The sequence below is a fragment of the Sander lucioperca genome, chromosome 3, assembly GCF_008315115.2.
Source record: "Sander lucioperca isolate FBNREF2018 chromosome 3, SLUC_FBN_1.2, whole genome shotgun sequence".
Classification (NCBI taxonomy): Eukaryota; Metazoa; Chordata; class Actinopteri; order Perciformes; family Percidae; genus Sander; species Sander lucioperca.
The window spans coordinates 39,499,952-39,518,979 of NC_050175.1; the positions used below are offsets into that span (position 1 = coordinate 39,499,952).

Below are 19,028 nucleotides of genomic sequence, written 5' to 3' on the forward strand. Positions count from 1 at the left end.
CACACCTCCCTGTAAGACCAGCACGCCCAGAATGCACCTGAACACACCTCCGCAGGTGTGTTCAGGTGCATTTGCTATTTAAACGACGTGGGCGCTGGACGGTCTTAAACTAGCAAAGACACTTGGGTCTGGCTTTGCGCTGTGCTGGGTGCGAGATAGGAGCTCTTTAGCTCTTTACGACCACCTGATCTTTCCTTCGGGGTGTTGGTGTTGCGTTTTGGTTTCCCAGACTTTGACTCGACTCACTTAAAGCAGCGTGACATCTCAGGATGTAGTTCCTCGCCTCTTTGATCAGCATCCCGTTCACGGACAGAACATGGAGTCCCATCTGGATGAGAACGTGTCTGCAAAGACAACAGATCACAGCGTGGAAACCATCAGTCATTTCATCCGTTAGTTCATCCCAGATAAATGTATCAGTGCACTATTTTAACCGAGTCACTTTTCAAGCCAAAGTGCCAAAACATCAGCTCCAGGTAGAGGTGGTACGTTCATGAAAAAACATCCGAACCGCTCGTTTCTCTGTCTCTGTTCGGAGCGTGTGTGCGTCTCACGGTTTGTCAGTCCACTGTTAACGGTCACTAACCACTTACTGCCGTAGTGCCCACTTTACACACCTATGTTAAAACACTTACTGGAAATGACGAGCGTGACGAACGCAACACATGACAGCTGATTGGGTCTGGCTGCTCCCGAATTTCAAAACAGACTCTAATGGCGTCTCGTTCTGAATACGATCTCGTATTTTACAAAAGAAGTTCACTGAAATGTGTTTCTGAAAACATGTTAAGAGAGAAATAGGCCGTGCGGTTGCTGAATCTGTCTGTTTTTTTGATCGAGAAAGGTCAGTTTAAAAGATTTTCGTCAGATTTTGAGAGGCGCCGAGCCGACCGCTCCTCAGGTGGCGTGCTGCTGCTGCTGCTGCAGGTCACGTCACGTGTAGAGATGTCAGGTGGGAGAGATGAGGAAGGCTGCCTGGAGCTGGAGGATGCTCCAGCGCCGTATATAGTCTGGTGTGTGGGAACATTTTGGATTTCATGTTACCTATGACGACAGCGGAACTAAAACAATAGATAGAACTGCCACTGTGTGCATGTACTGTGCAACATGCATTCAATATGCTAATTATATTTCTGGAGTGTTAAAGATTAAAAGAAAAAATAACCAGAACCGAAAACCGTGACCCTAAAACCGTGATACGAACCGAACCGTGGGTTTTGTGAACCGTACCAGCCCTAGCTCCAGGTGCACGGCGGCGTCCGTTACCTGCATGGCGAAGTCGTGGTCAGACATCCGACTGTGACGTCAGCCGGGGCCGTCCAATCCCCCGACTCCATCTTCACCTGCTGGATGTTGCTGGGCGTGATCCACCCCCCTCCGTCTTCCTCCTCTTCGTCTTCAGGCTCGTTCTCTTTGTCCTCGTCGTCTGAGTGGTCGCCTGTCTGCGGCGCCGTGTCCAACCCGCTCTCTGATGGCGAGGAGGCGGTGTCCGCTTTCTAAAAACAGACAGACAAACAACATCACTTCTGGGTCACCTGTCTGTCTCTCCGTCCGTCTGTCTGTCTCTCCGTCCGTCCATTCGTCTGTCTCTCCATCTGTCTGTCTGTACGTCTATCTCTCTGAAGATATTTAAACCTGTTTTTAGAAGGAACTAGTGCAGAGCCCGTTGAAAATGTGCCTGTTTGGAACGGGCGATTGCTTGGCCTGTGGTATTGCTGCTTGTAGAATTAATCAAAACCAAATTGTACCCCCAAATGACTTACAGAAGGACCCCAAACTACTCAATATGCACCTCCACTGTATACCCTACTACTGACTTACAGTGTAGGCTACGTCTACATCAGAGGAAGACGTTGTACTACTGTATATACCTGACAGAGAACGGGGCAGATTCAGAATGTTATCACAAAATATCACAATGAAAATGTGACCGTGTGTGTATGCATGCAGAGAGAGAGAGAGAGAGAGAGACAGAGAGAGAGACAGAGACAGAGAGAGAGACAGAGAGAGAGAGAGAGAGAGAGAGAGACAGACAGAGAGAGAGACAGAGAGACAGAGAGAGAGACAGAGAGAGAGACAGAGAGAGAGAGAGAGAGAGAGAGAGAGAGAGATAGAGAGACAGAGAGATAGAGAGAGAGAGAGAGAGACAGAGAGAGAGACAGAGAGACAGATAGAGAGAGAGATGAGAGAAGAGACGATAGAGAGAGAAGAGAGACAGATAGAGACAGAGAGAGACGAGACAGAGAGTAGAGAGATAGAGCAGAGATAGAGAGAGAACAGAGAGAGAGAGAGAGAGAGAGAGAGAGGAGAGTAGAGAGAGCATAGACAGAGAGAGATAAGAGAGAGAGACATAGAATGATATCCGAGAGTAGAGATAGAGAGTAGACGAGACGAAGAGAGCGATGCATACAGAGAGAGAGATAGATGAGAGAAGTAGAGATATGAGCAGAGAGATGAGAGATAGATAGAGTAGGATGAGGACGTACTCTCGTGTTGTATGATCATTTAACAAATTTAACATTTTCAGCAGAGGTGTTTCATGTCCATACACGGGTTAGATGGCTTGATGTTTAACGTGAAGTATGGATTTGATTTGCAGGAGTATTTTGGTGACGGTAATGTTATTAGTATTATAAGTTAGTCAGTAGACTTAATTAACCCGACCCAGGGTGAGTCTGATAAACTGATGTGTGTTCCCCCCGGTTCAGCTCTGATATTTTCTCCCACATTGCCCAGCGCTGTGAAGGAATAATCTGAGAGGGGAGGGCCAGCGGCTAGAGCGGCAAAAGCCAATGTGTGCTTCTCTTTTACCGATATATATTTAACGATATCTTTTGCATTTCTAATCCAAACAACGTCAAACTTGGCACTGCACTTACTCTCGTGCCCGTAGCAAGACACCTGTCAAGTTTGAAATCCATCGGACTAACGGTTCTAGAGATATGCGCATAACACACAGACAGACAGAAAGACAGACAGACAGAGGGATCATCTGACAGCACCAAAGAACAACCGTTTTCCCTCCAAGGGTTTTATAAAACTATTGTAAGTGACTGTGTGGACTCCCATGACCTCCCAGCCTGCGTGGTGTTTGTGTCCAGCTGAGACTCACCAGCAGGTCCAGCAGGCCGTCGTCGATGGACGCCAGCGCTCTCTCCAGAACTGGAAGCTGTTGAACTCGTCACGGTCCGTCTGTTTCGTTTTGTTCTTCTTCGAATTTAAAACCTCCACCGGATCCTGGAGTGGGAACCAACGTCACCACACAAACTGAAACCTTTTGGGCCCTATCTCGTACCCGGCGCAGCGCAGCGCAAGCCCGACGCAACTGTCTTTGCTATTTTAAGACCGACGCAGTTGTCAGTTTCCTGTCCAGCGTCCACGTCGTTTAAATAGCAAACGCACCTGCGCCATCAGTGGCCCATGGCTGGTCTTACAGGGAGGTGTGTTCAGGTGCATTCTGGGCGTGCTGGTCTTACAGGGAGGTGTGTTCAGGTGCATTCTGGCGTGCTGGTCTTACAGGGAGTGTGTTCAGGTGCATTCTGGGCGTGCTGGTCTTACAGGGAGGTGTGTTCAGGTGCATTCTGGGCGTGCTGGTCTTACAGGGAGGTGTGTTCAGTAGGGCTTTGACTCCGAACTTCGATATTCGAATATAATTCGAATATTAAAAATAATATTGATATTCGAACGAATATTAGGCAGCCCTTAATATTCGAATTTCGAACCTGTTATGGGCATTATTTTTTTGTAAATGTGTTTGCTTGTAAACCTTGTTTTCAATTCAGATTTCGAGGCTTTTTCACGCATTTCAAAATGTAACTACACGTCGCGGCGACGCACGTCGCTCGGCCGCGGCTTGGTAGCGCATTTCCCCCCCGACTCATTTCCTGGTTCTCTTTCACCATAAACAACGTAACATCAAGGAGAGGGTTAACTTCTCCTGGTCCAGATGTCTCACCGTGATCAGAAAACACAGGGGAGACACTTTGTTTGTCTCACTAAGACTATAGAGTCGCTACTCGCTCTGAAGCTACCGGTAATCACCGTCACTCTCTCACTCTAACACACACTACACACACACACACACACACACACACACACACACCTCGACGCACACACCAGCGCAAAAGTATGAACATCAGACCACTTATGTAGGCTACGGTGAAATATCCGACCTTCCTGTTGAAAGCATATTGTTTGTGTTTAATCCAGAGTCTGACTTTTAATAATAAAACCAGTGGTGGCAGTGTGTTCTTCTTCTAACAACATCATTGCACGCCTACTGACTGATACACTGCCCCCTGGTGGACAGAACATATACCAAGTTTGATACCAATATAAGCCTTACTGAAGGCATTTAATGGTCAAAATATTATTAATAAATATTTGAATATATTCGAATATTAATATTCATAAATACACGAACTTCGAATATGATTTTTGGGCAAAAGTCAAAGCCCTAGTGTTCAGGTGCATTCTGGGAGTATTGCTATCTTGAGGCAGCAGGAAGTGATCGCACCATTGACCAACAAAAACCTGGTCTAAAGTCAATAACGCAGCATTTCATTGTTATTTTAACAGAGCATTAGTAAAATGATGCTAGGCTCGTGCACAGCGAGCGCACACTATGCTTGTTACACACACAGGGACGCACAGCAGCACACACACACACACACACACACACACACACACACACACACACACACACACAGCAGCACACACACATGCAGAAGATTACAAATTAAAATATTACGGTGCAAATCCTCCATCATAACAGCAATGCTCCAAGGTCCAAACGCGCCTGGCTTTTAAAGGGAATGGGAGATGATCTCTGATTGGTTGATTGCATGTTACGCCCAAAACTCACCTCTGATTAATGAAGACACTAAGTACAACCCTTTAGAACCATGCACCCGGCACACGGAGCCTTTTTTCCGCCATCAAACTAGCAAAAGTGGATTTGGACACGCCCTAAACACACCTGCACCAGGCGCTTCACGCCGTGCGCTTAGACCGTTAAAATAGGGTCCTTCAAGTTTCAGTTCCATGTAACCAGGGTAACCAGGGTAACTGGGGTATGGTTTTACTTCTGTGGCAGGACGCAGTGTTGACAGCTGGATGGACAGTCTGTTAAGACATCTCTTCCGGTGTCCGCTGCCGTCTCGGTGAGGAGTAAAACAGACGCCGGCTCTTTGCCGCTCTGAGTCGACCAACGCTGTTTAGTTGTATCATAGCACGACTACGAGTCACAGCGCTGACGGATTATTTCCGGGTCAAAACCACTCCAGCAGAGCGGGGAGGGGCGGTTGAAGCATGCGCAGACACTTAACCCGTTAAGGTGTATGCATGCAGGGCTACCCCGGTTACTAAAAGTTTTGTCTGTATCCTTCACGTTACACTTCAGGGGTTGCTCCGGTGCTGCAGGAAATTCCACCGGATGTATGACTTTTCCGTTTCCTTCCGCTTTCTTTGTGTTGGAATTTTAATGAATGAAATGCAGCAAAGAGCCGCAGGGCGGAGTCAAACTTGTGGCCGCTGCGTCGAGGAGTAAACCTCTATATATGGGCGCCTGCTCTACCAGGTGAGCTAACCGGGCGCCCTATGAGACTATGGTAACTGCTCCTCAGATCTCTGCAGGGTAAATCCAGACAGCTAGACTATCTGTCCAATAGGGTTGGGTATCGCTTGGGTTTTTTTCCGAAAACGGTGCTAAAGCGATGAACCGGTACTTTTTAATAAAGTTAAAAAGAATGGCTTGTTTATTGCTAAGGTCATATGGTCAAAATTAAAGATTTAATAATAATGTAATAACTATAACTTATAACTATACTTATTTCACCAGTAAATTGCTGTTGAATGACAAAAACAACCACCAGATGGGAAAAGGGTATTTTACAATAACTTTGAATGCACCACGAGGCTGGCGAGTTTCAAGTGAACGCACCGTCTGTGTTGTTATTCCGACGTCGGCAGCTGCAGTCAGACCGTTACGTCCCGCTGCTGGAATCCTCTACAGGGAAATACAGTCACAATGTACACTGTTTAACGTTAGCTGTCAGCATTTTAACCTGTTTAATCCAGCTGCTAGCTAAAGCTAGGCTAACGTTACCTGCTGTCGAGTGAAGTGGAAAGTCAGACACCGGAATGAGGCACTGAAATTTTCGTTCTTATTCGGTCTCGTTACTATTCAATTCAATTCAATTTTTTTTATAGTATCAAATCATAACAAGTTATCTCAAGACACTTTACAGATAGAGTCGGTCTAGACCACACTCTATAATTTGACCAACAATTCCAGTAATTCCCCGTTTACGTCGGCACCGGTGCCCTATTGGCACCGCGTTTCGGTACCCAACCCTACTGTCCAATTCTGAGTTTTCTGTTGCACGACTATTTTGCAGCGGCTCTGTGCATTCCTGGATGGGAGAACAACATGCTCTGGTGTTTCTTTAAACCAATCACAATCATCTTGGGCGGGGCTAAGCTCCGGACGGAGCCACGGTGCCTCTGCTGAATAGTCTCAGGAAGCATAACTCAGAAGGGCTGAAAAAGGTGACCCCCCCCGAGAAGAAAATAAAGGGAAAACAACATTTTCCCGGTGCTAAAACGATACTTTTAAAACGGTGCCTGAACCGACATATTTTAATATATACAATATATATATATATATATATATATATATATATATATATATATATAATATATAAGGAGCACCTTGTTCAATTGTATTTGTCTATTCAAAAATATAAAACAATAAAAAGTTGATCTAAAAAATAAAAAAAAATGAGTTAATTGCTAAGGCCACAGGGTCAAAATTAAATGATTTATTCAAAATGTAATAACAATAACTTATTTCACCAGTAAATTCCTGTTAAACAACTACTGGATGGGAAAAGGGTATTTTACAACAACTTTGAATGCACCACGAGGCTGGCGAGGCGAGGCTGTGGTGTTTTTCAGACAGCGGCAGCAGCAGACTACACAGTGACATACAGACAAACTTTTACACTGTTTAGCTGTCAGCATTGTAACCGTGTTTACTCCAGCTGCTAGCTAACAGTAGGCTAACGTTAGCTGCTGCTAAGTGTAGTGTTGACTAGCTAACAGTAGGCTAACGTTAGCTGCTGCTAAGTGTAGTGTTGACTAGCTTACAGTAGGCTAACGTTAGCTGCTGCTAAGTGTAGTGTTGACTAGCTAACAGTAGGCTAACGTTAGCTGCTGCTAAGTGTAGTGTTGACTAGCTTACAGTAGGCTAACGTTAGCTGCTGCTAAGTGTAGTGTTGACTAGCGTCCCGTGCGGCGATGTTTCAGTTCCCTCTAACGTCCGTTTGCGGAGCATCAGAGAGAAGCGCAGGTATTTAAGTGGCACCTAAATAAGGCACCGAAAGCCACGGTCCGGTAGATAACGGTCGTTACACGATTCACGTGGATGATATTTTCCCATTCAAAACGGCAATTTTCGCCGAAAAGCGACTAGTTTGCAGGTATGAGGAAGGAACTTGTTTTGGTGGAACATGTGTACGTTCAAAAGTAGTTTTAGTCGTGCAACAGAAAACTCAGATTGGACAGATAGTCTAGCTAGCTGTCTGGATTTACCCTGCAGAGATCTGAGGAGCAGTTAACCATAGTCCTCACAAATCCACCAGAGGTTAGAACACCAACACAAAGACAGAGGAAGGAGACGGACATCCGGACGAATTTCTGGCGGCACCGGAGCATCCCATAAGTGGAACGTCGAGGATGTAAACAGTATAATGTAAGTGATTGTGTTAAATTGGCATTAATGATATTGTCTCGTATCGGTCGCAGGCCCCTGAATCAAGTCTAAATCTTATCGCAGCAGACTTTAAGATATCAGCAAATACGGTATCGTTGTCCTAAGAATCCATATCATATTGTACCGTGTTGAAACTCTTTGGTTGTTGTGACGTTTAACTCACCAGCAGATCCAGCAGCTCGCTGTCGATGGACGGCAGCGGCTCTCTCCAGAACTGGAAGCTGTTGAACTCGTCCCCGCCGTCTGACGTCACCTCCGTCTGTGTGACGTTCAAACTGTCCGCAGGTTTCTGAAGAAACGCATGTTTTAGGCTTCATTACTTCACTCTGCAGTGAGATGTTTTATAAGAACTCTCGTGAGAAAGTTATTGTGTGTCTGTTACCTTGGCGGGGAAGTGGAAGCCTGCAACGTTAACGGGAGTCTCCGGGTGGCGCTGTGTGGTCTGAATATTAACCTGAAAACATTAAATATTCCAACGTTACTGAAACTACACCAAGTAGGACTCAAGGGAATCAAACACGGGGGACTGGGGTTAGCGTAGCTTAGCACAAAGCACTGGAAGACCTAGACCACAATACACAACAAAAAAACTAAACAATGTACGTGTGTGTGTGTGTGTGTGTGTGTGTGTGTGTTTGTGTTTGTGTCTGTGTGTGTGTGTGTGTATGTGCGTGTGTGTGTGTGCGTGTATGTTTGTGTGTCTGTGTGTGCGTGTATGTTTGTGTGTCTGTGTGTGCGTGTATGTTTGTGTGTCTGTGTGTGCGTGTATGTTTGTGTGTCTGTGTGTGCGTGTCTATGTGGCTGTGTGTGTCTGTGCGTGTGTGTTTGTGTCTCTGTGTGTGTGTGTGTGTGTGTGTGTGTGTGTCTGTGTGTGTGTCTGTGTGTCTATGTGGCTGTGTGTGTCTGTGCGTGTGTGTTTGTGTGTCTGTGTATGCGTGCTTGTGTGTGTGTGTGTGTGTGTGTGTGTTTGTGTCTGTGCGTGTGTGTGTGCTTGTGTGTGTGTGTGCGTGTATGTTTGTGTGTGCGTGTCTATGTGGCTGTGTGTGTCTGTGCGTGTATGTTTGTGTGTCTGTGTGTGTGTATGTGTCTGTGTGTGTGTGCGTGCGTGCGTGTGTGTGCGTGTGTGTGCGCGCGTGCGTGCGTGTGTGTGTGCGTGTGTATGTGTGTGTGTGCGTGCGTGTGCGTGCGTGTGTATAAATGCCTGATGTTTCTCCCTGCGGTACCTTGATCTCCGGCTCTTTCTTCAGGTGCTGGGAGCCGACGTGCTCCAGCTCCAGCTGGTAGGTCAGAGCCAGCACCTTGATGTCGGTCGCTGACAGACTCGGGTAGTCTCCGGTCTTCTTGGAGAACTCGGTCACTGAGACGACAAACAAGCAGAGACTCAGACACATGTTGAGAGGTTACGTGTCTACGGGAACGCCTAACTTTGGGTTCAGCAACTATCTCGGGAGGTCCCGACACACGTCTGCATGGATTTGAGATGATCACAAACGCTTCTCATTCATTTGTAAATTAGTGTTATGTAAATACAGATCTTTTGAATTACTTGTTTGTGTATTTGCAATATATTTTTGTGTGGTGGTGTAAATGTAGCTTTAGTTTATACCCAGTCTGATGTGTTCGGGATGCGGCTCTTTAAAGTTGAGCGTGTACGGCAGGAAGGCCAGACTCCTCCGGGTGGGTTTGTCCCGGATCTCGTCCACCACATCTTTCAGCGTGTAGATGTTGCTGCCGATATCCTGCAACACAAACAAACAACAACACAAACAGCTGTTAGTCCAACAACACAAACAGCTGTTAGTTTAACAACACAAACAGCTGTTGGTCCAACAACACAAACAGCTGTTAGTCCAACAACACAAACAGCTGTTAGTCTAACAACACAAACAGCTGTTAGTCCAACAACACAAACAGCTGTTAGTCCAACAACACAAACAGCTGTTAGTCCAACAACACAAACAGCTGTTAGTCCAACAACACAAACAGCTGTTGGTCCAACAACACAAACAGCTGTTGGTCCAACAACACAAACAGCTGTTGGTCCAACAACACAAACAGCTGTTGGTCCAACAACACAAACAGCTGTTAGTCCAACAACACAAACAGCTGTTAGTCTAACAACACAAACAGCTGTTAGTCTAACAACACAAACAGCTGTTAGTCCAACAACACAAACAGCTGTTAGTCCAACAACACAAACAGCTGTTAGTCCAACAACACAAACAGCTGTTGGTCCAACAACACAAACAGCTGTTAGTCCAACAACACAAACAGCTGTTGGTCCAACAACACAAACAGCTGTTAGTCCAAACACACAAACAGCTGTTAGTCTAACAACACAAACAGCTGTTAGTCCAACAACACAAACAGCTGTTAGTCCCAACAACACAAACAGCTGTTAGTCCAACAACACAAACAGCTGTTAGTCTAACAACACAAACAGCTGTTAGTCCAACAACACAAACAGCTGTTAGTCTAACAACACAAACAGCTGTTAGTCCAACAACACAAACAGCTGTTGGTCCAACAACACAAACAGCTGAAAAGAAAGAAGTATGAGCGATATCCGCCGTTTTGCTCGGCGTCCTGTTTTCTCCTGGGAGCAACTCCACGGCAACGGCAACAGCATGAAAGACGCGCAAAATTTGTTATGGTGACGGGCCTAGCTGGTGGTCCAACAACCCAAACAGCTGTTGTTAAACTGGACGGGCCCAGTAACCTCTGAATAGTTCTACTTGTTAAACTGGACGGGCCCAGTAACCTCTGAATAGTTCTACTTGTTGTTAAATTGCAATGTGAGCAGCAGCCAGCGGGGGTGCATTATGTCGGCAGGATCATTTAAAAGGCAACCATGACTACATTTTTTGTACAGCCGTATTTCTGATACCGTGGTGGCAGAAATGTTGCCATGGTGGGCCGCCACTACAGAATCTGTACGTTTCTTTATGCATATTGTTTAATTAACGTTTGCATATCTGCAACCAAGTCTCTCCTGATTGAAATGAGCATCCTGCTTAAAACCAACCAGTATTATATTATCTCACTCATTATTCTATTGGTTAGATGTAAGTAGTAGTCTCTCCAATCAGAAACCTGGATTTATATATTATGTTTTGGAAATGACACAACATTCAAAGATGATAGAGATGCGAGAGGAGAGTAGAGAGAGAGAGAGAAGAGAGATCAGACGAGAGAGACAGAGACAGAGAGCAGGAGAGAGACACAGCGATAGAGAGACATAGACAGAGCGAGAGCGAGAGAGAGAGAAGCTAGTAAAGAAAGAGATGAGCGAGAGCGAGAGAGACAGAGGCGCTTAGACAGAGACAGAGAGCGATACAGGGTAGCAGAGACACGAGAGAGAGACGCATAGACAGAGAGATAGAGAGAGAGAGAGAAAGAGAGAAGACAGAGATAGATTGAGAGATAGATACAGACATGTAGACAGAGAGAGAGATAGATACAGAGAGCTAGTATAGAGACAGAGAGAGATGATACAGAAGATACAAGAGAACAATCCATATAGATACAAAGATACTATAAGATCCGAGATCCTTAGACATATATTAGCATAGTATAAGATGCATAGATAAGAAAAGATATCGATTATACGAGAGTATACATCTATCATATATATAGCCCATATATTATAGAGCAATAAATAGTATATATGAGCGAATACAGATAGATTAGAGATATCTAGATAATCGATATAGCATATAGACATATACTAGAGTTAGACATAGAGTCATATAGATAGATGAGATATATATATATAGCTATAGATATATACTATATAGACAGAGGATAGTGATAGTATAGCGAACTCTATAGAGACAGAATAGCGAACAATATAGATTTGAGATGATATAGATAGATACATCTATAGATAGTATATACGACATTAAAGATAATAGAGATCTAAGATAGATAGAATACATATCGAATCAGTTTCTGTATACTAGAGATAGTTTAGTTACCATATACGTTAGAAGATATCCATCGGTGTAGATAGATTATGTTCTTTCATATACGACTCACGCGAGCACCACAGGAAGGTGCTGATAGTGCTCTACAACAAATGCAAGGTGACACGCAACCCAGAAGTAGACCACGAACTGGCCACCGGCGCGGGCATAAGCGATGTCAAAAGGATTTCGGTCTGCCCGTGCTCCGGTGAACTCGCGCTCCTTGAGAGATTGATCGACGTGCTGGACAAGTGTGGCATAGAACTACTCTACGTGTACAACGCAGAGTTTGATGTCAGGGTGATTGAGCAGCGTGTGCATTTCTACGCAGAATCAAACTACGCAAAGTCCCGCGACCTAGCCACGCAGAAACGAGCCAAAACGCTATTGGAAAACTGGTACGGGCTCTTTGTGACCAGGGCACTGACCGTGGACACGGTGGCGCCTTTCTTCCAGTTTGAAAATGTACGCTATCTGGACATGTACGAGCAGATGCTCAAGAGCTTAGGTTCGGAGTTGCTGGACGGTGCCGTGACAGAGTACAAGCTCCACAAGGCATACTGCACATCGGAAGGTTCAACAAAGAGAAGGCGAAGCTGGGCCACTTCAAGATGAACAGCTGCGGTATGAACATCGTAGATTTGTACAGGATGGCAGGGACCAGAGACATCAAGTTTGCATGCACCAGCATGAAGTTGAACGACGTGGCCCCCTTTGTCATTGCCATGGCCAGGAGGCTACATGGAAAGCCCCCGAAGGACACGAGAAAGCTTCACAAGCTGGCAGACGTCAGTTACTCTAGAATGGACGAGATGATCAACAGTGGGGGGAAGAGTCTCTTTGCCGTGCTCGTCTACAACTTAGTGGACTCGCAGTTGTGCGCCAGGCTGGCCAAGGTCCTGAAGCCCGTGTCGGCACTCTTCCACCGATGTAGGACCACTCTCAACATAGATGTCGTGGTACACGGAAGAGGGGATCTGTTTGGCGGCTTCGTGCAGAGCATTCACTCTGTCCAGATCCCTCAGCTCAAAATTACCCTCGACACTCTCAGAGTCAAAGCGGGACCCGCGGGTGTGCAACTAAGAAGCCGCACGCGATGGAATCCCGAGTTCCAGGCCGACGACGGTGTCAAGTGGAAGGGGGGAGCTGTGTGCGACCCTCTCACGGGCCTCCACTACTCGGGACCTGGAATGGGCCTGGAACTAGCATTCGACTTTGCCAGCATGTACCCGTCCATAATGTGCGCGCTCAACATCTCGCCCGAGACCACAATTCCCTGGCCGCCCGTAGACTTCCCCCACGATCTATCGGGTTGGGTGTGTTACAACTGGGAGGCCGAGGGCTTCGAGTACGCCTCGCTCATTCTCAAGTACGACCAGGCCCAAGGTTGCTTTGTCCGCGCGCCGGCCATATTCTCTTCCTCGGTCGAGTACTATCTCAACCAGCGAGCCGAGTTCAAGAGGAAGCTCAAGGACCCCGAGATCGGCGAGGCCGAGCGAGTGTACTGCAAGACGCTTGAAGGAGAGTGTAAAGTCCTGGCCAACTCCTTCTACGGAACGGCTCCGCATCCCTGTGGGCCGCTCATATCCGGCCACGGTAGGCAACAGATTTCTGTGGTAAACAGCTGCGTGTCTACCTTTTACAAGCACCGTTGCCCCGTTGTCTATGGAGACACTGACAGCGTTATGGTCTCAGTTGGACACGGACCAGGGGACCAGGCTGAGAGCCAAGTGGCCGACGTTGACATCACAGGAGATGAAGATCCGCTCGCTCAGAAGCCTGAGAATGAACTCCTCGAGACCTTCGCCGGCAAGGCCCGCGTGGCTTTGGGTGACAAGTTTAGGCGGGCCGGCGAGCAGGTGCCTGCCTTTCTGGACTACGTGCACAGCGCATTGGTGGAGGACACGCTCACAAGGATGTACATGATAGGCAGCGGTAACAAGCACCAAAAGCTAGAGAGAGACCCCAAGGGCACGTTCACTAAGGAAGGCTACCCTGTGTACGTGACTGAAGTACCTGGCTCTCGAGAACGTTTGGACGTCACGGGACCCTTCGTCAAAGACAGGAGAGTCAAGCTGGAATACGAAAACAGTTGCTCCATATACTGTCACGTCGCCAAGAAGACCTACGTGGCTCTCACTCACAACCTCGACGACAAGGGCGATCCATCGTCCCTCTCCGTTAAGGTCAGGGGATTGTCAGCCTTCAAAAGTGTGCGCTCGCCTTGCGACTCCGCGGTCACGGAGACCTTCATAGCGTGTGTCATCAGGGGAGACTGTATCAAGCTTCACACGGACCAAGTGTCATGTTTTTCCACCTGCCCCTGGCACAAGCTCAATCCGGGAGATGTCATCTTGTACCTGGAGCGGGAACCCCGCGTGGATTATCTCGGCCAGTGGTTAGAGCTACATCGAGCTAGCTCATTTCTCACTGAGTACTGTGTCAAAGACGTTGTAACGCTGCAGTTGGACTCGGGTTTCTCAGCAGTCTCTACGACACTCGTCCCCTTGCAGGCAAACGAGTCTGGATCGCCCGGGGGGCTAACTGTGAGAATGTTGTACAAAGACGGGTATTGCATGAACCACATGTTCTCGAGCAAACAAGGCATACTCCGAGACCTGCTGATGTGCAAAGCGGCTGAACTCATCGCGTCAAAGATGGGAGCCGGGTTCTTTCCTTGGAGTAGCCTCATCAAATCGTCAAAGAACAAGCACTTTAGTCGAGTAACCCTGGACCGCTTAAAAGTGGCCAATTCCAGTGTAAAAACCTCATACGTGGAAATTGTAAAGACCTGGCTAAAGCGCATCACGGGACTCTCTGTGAAGCCCGTCGAGGTCATTGAGTATCACAAGTGCAACCCGTGCGAGGCCGCTTTCTACAGATACCCGGTGAACCTGCAGGCTAACACAGGGTGTATCACGGCCATGTTCGGAGGTTCGCTCAAGTGCGAGGCCAGGTGTTCCAAATCTGGAAAGGTCTCTGACACAGAGCAGGGTTGCGGGAGCGAATCAGAGCACAAAGTCCTGGACGAGTGTCACGAACAGAACCAGAACGCTCCCTCGTCTCACACGGAACTCGTATCCCACCCGTACCAGCCGTTCAACAAGTGTTACGGAAACTCCAGGGTGTTGATTGCTCACTGTGCAGACCGCACGTTGGTCAATTGTTCGGGGAAGCTGGTGGCTCACTGCATCATAGACTACTGCCTGCCCCGCTACATGTACAGTTCCGCGCTGGGGCCCGCTAGCCTGGATGACTGTAAAGAACACCTGCTTGCGTCAATCAACTCTGTCAGACAGAGGTTGAACAGGGCAACCGTGGCTTTCAACGCGCTGATGAACAACTGCCCTGAACACATGATACCCGTGCACGGAACTCGTGAGTTGGAGCACCTGAGGATAAACAGGGAGACCGTGACTCGTCTCCCGGGTGAGAAACTCGAGGCCTGTCTCAAGGTGATCACAGAGGACATGTCACTAAGGCCCGACGTTGTCTACAAGAACCTGAGCGCTCAGCTTGGAAAGAAACTCGCCGAAGCCATATCTCAAGGCACAGTGTCCATGCGAGACGCGGACGACACGTCACATCTCCCCTGTTCGGAAGCCTCTATATCGCTCTCGCTGCCCACGGCCATACTCGCAGACGCGGGGATCGCTTCCTCCGCCGGTAGGCTTTCCATAGCCAGAAGCGAGCTATGCGAGAGGCCTTTAGTGGATCTGGCCGGCGTCCTGTACCAGACCGTAATCATGTTGCAGATACACACTCCCGATGCCTTTAGCTCAGCGACTGCGATCTACCCCGAGTCTGTTCTCTGTATCATGCCCTATTCATGTGCGGACGCACACCTCATGCGAACATGGATCGAGGCCTTCAGGGGGAAAAAGTGGCTCAAACCCACGCTAGTCAAGCTCGGCAAAAGGAAGCGGCCTGTCGACTACAACTACAGGGAGGTCACGTATCATTGCACAGGCTGTAAAAACTTCTACATGGACCTGTTTGCCAACAACATTCCAGGTCACAAGCTTCTAGAATTGGTTTACGGACAGGACAAGAGGCGAAAGATAGGACAGTGTGTCAGCGAAACACCGTGGTGCTCTTGATCTTCTCTCGCCACATGACCCCTTTCTTCAACGTGTATTGAGATACAGATCCAAAAATGCTGTGTTAATCCAAAAACTCTAACCCCTAACCGTGGCAATTATACGCTCCTCGCAACGTGAACCATACTCAGTCAAGATGTCTTTCAGTCAAAGTGAGTACGTTGTATCCCACACCATGACCAATGCCAGTAAGCCCCATCAGCCTGTCATTTTAAAAGTGGACCTGTGTGGCCTCATATCCATCGGTGAGTGCAGCACTCTGTTTGTGGTTGACAAGATGAACCTTACGGCATACAAACAAGGCACCGTGGAAAAAATACCAGTCAAGTTCGCTATTGTGAACGACACCGACAACAGGATCCTGACCAGCGAGCCGGGCAGGCTTTCCTCAAAGTGGAATGTCAACATTGACTGTGGATCGCGTATGAAGATAGCGGGCACCGACACTGAACCTTTCCGTCGTACCCTACCTGTGTACGATGAAGAAAACAGGCAGGCCCTCGTCAATGTATTGGCCTTCATGATGTCAGAAAGCCTCTGGGCCTCGGACAAGGCGCAAGGTGCTTTCGACCTCCTCGTCGAGTCTACCCGAGGAGAATATGCATTCACGTGCCAACGGTGTTTGCAGATCGGCGTTGCCTGCGTCAAAAAAGAGCCCCCGAGTGAACTGCCGTCATTCTCCTTCCCGTCGTGTCCAGATGGCTATGTGTGCATACCTTCCCCACAAGCCTTTCCTGACAAAGACTACGACGCTCTCCGGAATCTCCTAACTCTCTTGAGATCCGCTTCCATGGACAACCTTGACATTGTAACACGAATCAGTGAGGAGATATCCACCGACCCAGCCTTGGAAGAGCTTGAGTGTACATATGGCCATCAAACACACGTACACAAGAGGACCATAGAAATCCCATACACGGTGGTGAAATACATCAGCACCCTGTACCAGACCATGAGCGAGTACGCAGACAACTTCGCCATAGTGGACCGTAATAGGCACTACATCAAAGTCTTGATCGAGAGCCCTTTGGAGAACATAGGTGAAGTCACCGGCTCTGTGTCCCTAACCAAAATCTACGGATCAACTCTCCTTGACATTTACAACAAACTCATTCATGGCCTCCACAATTCCGAGGTGCGTGAGGAACAACAACTCGACAGCGTTGTCAACATTACACAGTTGAGCCCTGACGTGTTGATCAGGAGAACACAGTTGGCTTTTGTGTTGAATAATCATATGTCATTAAAGGATTGGTCTCGCTTCTACTATGGGTGAAATGTGCAAGCTGAATACATGTAAATAAAAAAACAATACAAACAAATGGTCATTCACTGTCTTTACCGGGTGCAATATGCATGCTGAGAACATGTAAATAAACACAATACAAACGAATGGTCATTCACTGTCTTTAATGGGGGAAATGTGCAAGCTCAGTACACACATTGCAATGTGAATAAAGACAACAGAAATGAATTTTACATCACTGGGTATAACAAAGCAATGCCGATGCACACATTTGGGTGTGAAATAGACATGTCAAGGGTTCTATGTTCACGGGTTAGGGTTGGGGTTAGGAGTCGTTCACCCTAGCTTAATAGAATGATTGGCTCGACAAACGAGATAGCCTCTGTGTAGCGCATATGATTATGTTCGCCACGCTTAATGTGTGAGTATTATACATTACTTAAAACTGACTCAACTCACTACTCGTGCCACCACTCGTGACACTAAAAATGTCAGAGGATAGCGGCATAGAAACAGACCACGGTGGTCTTAGCCAGGTGAGATCAGTATTGTCAGTTAACACAATTTGTCAGGTTAAAGTCATCAATTTACGCTAACCACAGCTGTACTCTACTCAACAGGCGTCTACCATAACCCTGGACCGCACTGTAGGTATCTGATATAGATAGATAGAGACTATTGTCAAACATGGTTCCTATTCCTGTACGTGATATACCGTGCATGTATTGCAGGAGAGTGATTACATGCTATCCTCAGACGAAGAGGCACCTGAAAACCCTGTGGTACAAGTGCATCCACTGTTACCCCCAGAACTCCTCAACCGTGCACATGCCAATGCTGCATTGCCTCCCGTTCCCCCTGTGAATGATGTGAACGCCGACATGGTAATAATGTTCTCATTACGTGTTGACAGCTTATCCGTGTATGGCCTCATGGTAATTACATTTATCTTTCTCTCAAGTACATGGCCGATGATGAGGACGAGGAGCTGGAAGATGGATAACAACCACAGCCCATTCATTCTCAACAGTGTGTATTGTTTATGTTTGATGACTGCCTCCATGGCCAGTGACCGGTTCGAGGAATAATTTACTCAATCAATAAATTGCCATTTGCTTCCAGAAACACGTTTGCCTTTATTCACATATTGACATTGATCATTATAACACGAGTACTTTGAAAAGACATAGTATAACAGGGATATGACAGTGAATACATATATAATATATATAAATGTAATGTCTCCAGAATGCTTGTCACCTAACTTTGCCCAGATTCTGTCCTTATACATCAATGAGTATAACAACACAAGTGCCTATGAAATCACATAGTGGAAAAAAACAGGGATATATCAGCGATTACACATGTCTACAGATTGCTTGTCTCCCCTGGGTGAGCCCTTGTGGGACCACTGTGTGTTTGGATGTGGATTTAAAAACACCCCCCTTTGAAGGCAGGTTTCAAGATCACACAGACTTTTCCTTAACCCTTGTGTTGTCCTTCATGTCACGGGGACTTGTTTAGTTTATGTACTGTCCTACTACCCTGGCGTTGTGCTTCGACCCTTTCGTGTGTGTGTGTGTGTGTGTGTGTGTGTGTGTGTGTGTGTGTGTGTGTGTGTGTGTGTGTGTAATAATCTCACATCTCACACAGCAGACACATGCCAAAGGGTTTTTATTCAAAAGATTTTCAACAGTGTTGTTCATGTCACTTTGTTGCACCTGTTCACATCTCAATAGCACACACTGTGTGTGCGTTGACTTCGCTCGTCTCTCGTGGTGTTCAGTGTCAGGCCGTAGGCGATTCCAGGTCGACACGGTCAAAAGCACGAGCGAGACAACGGGTGTCGTCGTCGTCGTTGTCGTTGTCGTTGTTGTGTTTGTCTGCTCGTTGTTGTGCAGAGCAAAGCCCAAGCCCAAACCGGCGGCGTTCGAGCCAAGAGG

The 19,028-nt window shown here is 47.2% G+C and overlaps 1 pseudogene; it reads right to left on the minus strand.

Moving 5' to 3' along the window:
• The window catches only part of LOC116042020, a 12,475-nt pseudogene extending 2,950 nt beyond the window's left edge, over window positions 1-9,525 (minus strand).
• Window positions 9,526-19,028: the final 9,503 nt, after the last annotated feature.